This window comes from Triticum dicoccoides, chromosome 2A (genome assembly GCF_002162155.2).
Source record: "Triticum dicoccoides isolate Atlit2015 ecotype Zavitan chromosome 2A, WEW_v2.0, whole genome shotgun sequence".
Taxonomy (NCBI): Eukaryota; Viridiplantae; Streptophyta; class Magnoliopsida; order Poales; family Poaceae; genus Triticum; species Triticum dicoccoides.
Genome location: NC_041382.1, coordinates 263,597,119 through 263,602,963, shown reverse-complemented (window position 1 = coordinate 263,602,963; position 5,845 = coordinate 263,597,119). Strand labels below are relative to the sequence as shown.

Sequence of the window (5,845 nt, the reverse complement as noted above, 5' to 3'; positions counted from 1 at the left end):
TTCGGCCCGATCTCCGGTCACGTCCTCCACCGTGTCGGCGGCGGCGCCGCGGCGTGGCGCCACCTGCTGCTCCTCCTCACCGCCCAACTGCTCGCGCTCGCCCTCCTCGCGTTCGCGCTCCAGTGCCGCGGCGGCGGCATGGACGACACCGGCTCCCCTCGCCTGGCCGTGCCGGCCCCGTCGAGGCTGTAGTCCCTCCACTCCTCCGCCGCCTCCTGTGTCGAGGTGCTCGCCGCCCTCGCCGCCCCGCCTTCCCCTACCTCCGCGGCTGGTCCTTCCACTTCGACGCGCCAGACACACACCACCCCAAAGTACTACCTTTCCAATCTCACCTCCGCCCTCTTCCTCGCCGGTCACCGGCCGATGTGTCCGACCTGTGAAGCAGGAAGCTTGTTCGATGAGATAAATCCCTGCCTCACGATTTGCTTCGTGAAGGCCAGAATTTCGCTCTTTGTTTGTCTACTGAAAAAACTCCATGTGGGGATAGATGTCATCATAGAATGCGTGCAGTAAAATTGTTCTGACTGTATTATGTATCTTTATTTTGGTTAGTCTAAAAGAAATAATTTGGTTAGATTTGTCTTGAAGAATAGATTCGACCTATACTTCTAGGTTTTGATACAGAAAATAGAAATTTGTTGCCAAAGCAGTGTATGGAGACTATTTCAGTATCTGGAAGTACACTTGTGACCGGAGGCATGGCCGCTGTTGCTGCCAACATAGTGGCGGTGAGCGCAATCTGGGAGTAACAAGCACACTGTTTAGTAAGTGTGTTGTCCCTGGATTTTTTTATCCATGAGTATACCGTAGTAAATTGCACACCTCACTGGTGTACAGGGATCTAGGATCATGTAATGTAACAAAACAATGGTCCATTATGTTCCACTGGCTCTGATCTCAGTTAAAAGTTACCTGCAATTTTTATCCTTATTTTATTTATTCGTAAGGTATCTGACAAATGTGTTTGTGCCATAGTTCCCAACTAACCGTTGCTGATATTTGTTTTTAGGAGGGGATGGAGAGCTTTACAAATGGCAATGTTAGGTTATTGAAGCATGAACGCAGCATTGTTGCAGAGGATGATCTTGACTGTCGGTGGCAGGAAGCCACTGGAGAGGCTGTTTCCGAGGTCTCCAACCGCCCTGCACTCACTGTCCATCCAATCGGTTGGTTATGCATTCATCTGTCTGTATCTTGTTTAACACACAGGTGCAATCAAACCTCGATATGTTATGTGTAAAATCCTATTAAATACGTAAATATGATACCATATACAAATTGTTAATACATTCGAAAGTTACTGCACCTATTCTTCTAGCATACAGGCAGTTAATTGTATTCTATATTTTTCCTGATTTCCCTGTATACTGTGAGCCTGCGATTGTTTGGTTTCATGGTTTTTGAGCAATGTCCATGCTTTCAACCCACATGCATACATGCATGTTGATTACTAATTAGTGGTTCCTTCTTACCACAATCATTGTTTTATAATTGAAGGTTTGCTCATTCTTGTGAATCTACTTCTAAAGGTGTGCCACATCTGAGGGAGGATGAGACCCCCCCCCCTCAAGGTGGGAGGCCTGGATGGGCAGCGGTGCCAAACCCTCGAATTGGCCCATGGTTCCGTTTGATGCAAAAGGTTGCTGCAGACCAAGGTCTTGTTCCAGAGTTTGAGGTACGTTACTTCCTTGATGCCTTTTCTATTTCCGAATCAACTGATTTTAATACTGATTGCTTTTGAAGATTACACTTGAAGTTACTCACCATGGACCACCATGAAGCTACTCACCATGGCCTATGTGTCCGACCTGCTGATCTTTTGCTTGCTTGCCAGGTGTGCATGCAAACGAGCACCTCCGCAGGCCTGGACCGGATCCTGCCGTGGCTCTTCTACCACAAGGTCATCAGCGTCGCACACTTTTTGCTCTTCGTCGAGGGCAAGGCCGCCAAGCCCAGCGTCGTCGGGGTCCTCGAGTCCATCCCCGTGCGTTCCTCGCTTGAGATTTTGAAGAATCCAGTAGTACCAATTTCACTCTGCTTGTTCTCAATGTCTGACTCTGTTTCTCTTCTTCTTCTTTAGGGGTGTGAAGGTGGTGTACATGACCAAGGAGCTTGAGGAGCAGCAGGCCAGGTGGTGCGAAACAATCTTCGCCGCCCACGTGCCTCGTCGGGCTATACACAAATTCATCGATGCCCAATCTGATGATGTATATGTTTCACCTGCAGCCGAATCTGGAACGAAACCTGGCTCGCAGGATTCTTCTACAAGCCTTGCAACCACAAACTATTTTTGAAGCAAGCACTCAACATGGAGATGGCCATTGTAATGGCCCGGGTATGTATGTTTGTTTTCGGCTTATTACCAGCAATTATTAATAGTGTTCGTTTAGTGTATTGTATTTATCATAAACAAAAAGCATTTTTCTTCATGGTAGGAATCTGGCATGGATTGGATAATGCATCTAGACACCAATGAGTTGTTATATCCCGGTAGTATTCCATCAGATGCCTGTTAGCTGACGTCCCCGATGACGTTGACATGGTTATTTTTCCTAACTATGTAAGTATACAGTGGTCCTAATACACCTGCTGGACTTCTTATGCATAGTAATTAACTTGCATGTCTGCACTCTGCAGGAAAGCAGCGCCGAGCGTGATGATATAGAAGATCCATTCAGTGAGGTAAACCTTCTCTGTATTTAGGAACATAATTTCCTCAAGTTCCGTTGGATATAATGTTGGCTGATGTAAACAACTTATGTCTAAATACTCTGATATGAATTTTGTTTGTTCGGTTTACGTCTGAAGTATGATACTGTGGTAGGATTTATGTGTGTCTGATACTGTTTACATTTGCTTGAAAAAATAGTTTTGAGTTGCCTTGTTATCTGCGTAGCTTGCCATGCTTCTGTTAGCCTATAATCCCAGAAATAAGTTCTTATACTCTTTTAGTGTAGACTGGGCATGGATCTAGCTAATTTTGCATATTACTCCGAAAGAAAAGAGAAGAGAATGAAAGAATATTAGACCTCTGGTATGTGCAACAAGTCATCGCTGACAACAGATTAAGGGCCAGTTCTTTTGGGCGGCTTAAAAAATAAGCTGCCTCTCCCTAGCTTAAAAAATAAGCCGCCTCTAAATTTTTTTGAGACTTCTAGAATATTTATCCCATGACTAGTTTAGAAGCCCCAACGAATATAGGAGGTGGCTTATGGGAAAAGCTGGGGAGAGGCAGCTTATTTTTTAAGCCGCCGAAAAGAACTGGCCCTAAGTAACTTTGATGAATTTTGACATTCAATTCTTTGCTGCTTGTTAAATTTAATTAAGAGCGCCGAACCTAGGTGTGTGCAGCCTTGCTTTTATCTCTACTCCTAACGGAGCAGTTGGTAGGATTGCGTCCACGACACGGTTTTTTTTGTCCCACCACTTTCGTCCGGTTTTTTTCCGTCCCACCTCCCACCACCACCTGCATTTTATTCTCTTTACAAAATATTACAGAAGAAAAAAAAACTGTGCCGCCACTCCTCCCTCGATTTTTGTCTAGGGTTCCCTGCCTTCGCCTCTGCCATCACGGAAGCCGAGGGCACGCCGCCGCCTCTGTTGATCCCTAGGGACGCCGCCTCCGTGGATGAAGTGGTTCCATTCGATCGGTACACAAGAGGAACCCATCTGTGGCCACATCACCCCTGACATGTTGATGTGCATGGAGTATTCATATGATACACAGGACAGGAAATCTAGCAAGTAATGTTCTAATCAGTTGGGTTATCCCCTTTTGAAAAAAAAATCTTAATCAGTTTATTGGTTGATTTGATTGCGTTAGGTTATTTCTAATTATGTTCGAATTTCATCAGATTTGTATTTAAGTTTGTTTCTCTCATTGAATAAATTGATTGCCGATCCTACAGGCTGGGTGAGAAGCAGACAAGGGTCACGGTGAACTATTGCTAGCTTGAGGAGATGCTCACATGAAGACATGGTTGCCGAAGGTTGCATACAACTAAAGTGAGCTTCTCTTTGAAAATCTCATAATTGTTTCACTTACCTTCTTTTTACTATCAGCAGTTTCTACCGTTTCAAGTTGTTTGTTTATGAGCCAAGACTGAAGATATACAAGCTAATGGTTAGTATTATCCCTTTTTCATATATTTTGGTTATTGCTTTAGTTAGCTAGATGGATGTGCTGCAGTTAAATAATCGAATGACTTCTATACTTATATCATTGTTTGGTTTATGTAATTGTTGGCGCCAATATCTTGACTCGCTAAAAGTGCATGCAAATTTCTTACTGAAACAAGCATGGTTGACGTGTCAGTCAAGGGGTCCCTGCATCTGTGGTGTTCGGCTCGCTATGGTGGTCGACCATGGAATACTTGTGAGGGAGAGCACCCCTTTAGTGCCTCTTCGCGTAGTTCCTCCGGCGTGCACAGCTTAAGCCTTGTTACCATGGATGACAAAGTCTGCCTTGTCGTGACGACCACGTGCGGGTACGCACATAGGCATACTATAAGATCATTATTAATTAATCCATGCAGTTTCATGTCCAGGCCAATGTTTAGTTGGGGGAAGTGTTGTGGATTTTTTTATTCAGCCATGAGTGTCAGTGTTGATTTTGAGGGCATTGTTAGGTGTTTAGTTGAGCTAGCAAGGGGGCGTAGTGGACCTGTCATCATTTTTCTGAAATGGGTAAAAGATGTTCAGCGTTGGCTCTATATTTTCAAGGGCATGTGCTTCTCTGAAGATGCTTCAGCTGCATTTTTGTTTACCCATCATTCGGTGGCAAACCAATGATTCCTCATGGGTTGCAGATGATGAGTACTCAAATTTTTGGTCTTACTGATTTTGTCAGACTGATGGGTGCACGGCAATTTTTAGTCTTACTGATTTCGTCTGAGATATAATCAGATAAAACGACAATTGACTCCCAACTAACCACACCTAGATAATCAGATAACTACATTTTGAAGTTAGTATACATTCATTCTGTTCTTGCAAAATATTTATTTATATAGCTTGTTGTCATCTAATTTAAGGTTCAATTTCCTCACTGCAAGTCCTCAAATATGTGGGCAGCATGGACCACCAGATAGGTAAGCAAGAGAAGGACCAATTCATAATCATCTTATTTGTTCTACTTGGACTGTCGTTGTTACTTGCAGTTGCCTTTGCTACCATGTGGCAACGCAACCATGAAGGGCTTGACGTGTTGGCTGTCAAGAAGCACTAGGTCGACGGCAGGCAAGGCATTCAGGAAGCCACAGCACGAGAGAGCGATGACGCTCAAAGGGTGAGGTTGCCAAATGGTGCGGTGACACTAGCTCGCTAGCCAAGCAGACTACATTCTGGACTATTTACACATCATGGACTAAAATTGGACTATTTACACATCATGGACTAAAATTGGACTTCTTTCTGGACTCACATCTTTTATATAATATATACTCAAGTCTGATATGCCTTTTATTTATTCAATAATTAAGTACAATCTTTTAAGTTGCTGCTGAAGGAAGAAGACATGGGGTCAGAAAAATGTTAAGATTGACTTGATGTGTGGTAAGGAACATCCAGTTGAAAAGTTTTTGATGCTTGAACATCCACTACTCAATTATTCTTTTAGGTATGCATAATCTGCCAAGTTATAAGCAGTTCCTTTTATTTGGGCACGCATAATGACCGTTCCGCAGCATCAGGTTCAAAAAAAGTTCTTCAAGGTTAGTAATTTTCTCCAAAAAAAGTTCTTCAAGGTTAGTAATTAACTCCCTTCCCATATGGATATGCATGATGGTTGTTCATTTTTTGGGATAGCTTACCCATCTTATGCCTTGAAAACTGAGCTACCTCCATG

The 5,845-nt window shown here is 43.7% G+C and overlaps 1 pseudogene; it reads left to right on the top strand.

Annotated features, from left to right (window-relative positions):
* Nucleotides 1–653: 653 nt before the first annotated feature.
* LOC119357820 lies at nt 654–5,453 on the top strand (annotated as a pseudogene).
* The last annotated feature ends 392 nt before the right edge of the window (nt 5,454–5,845 follow it).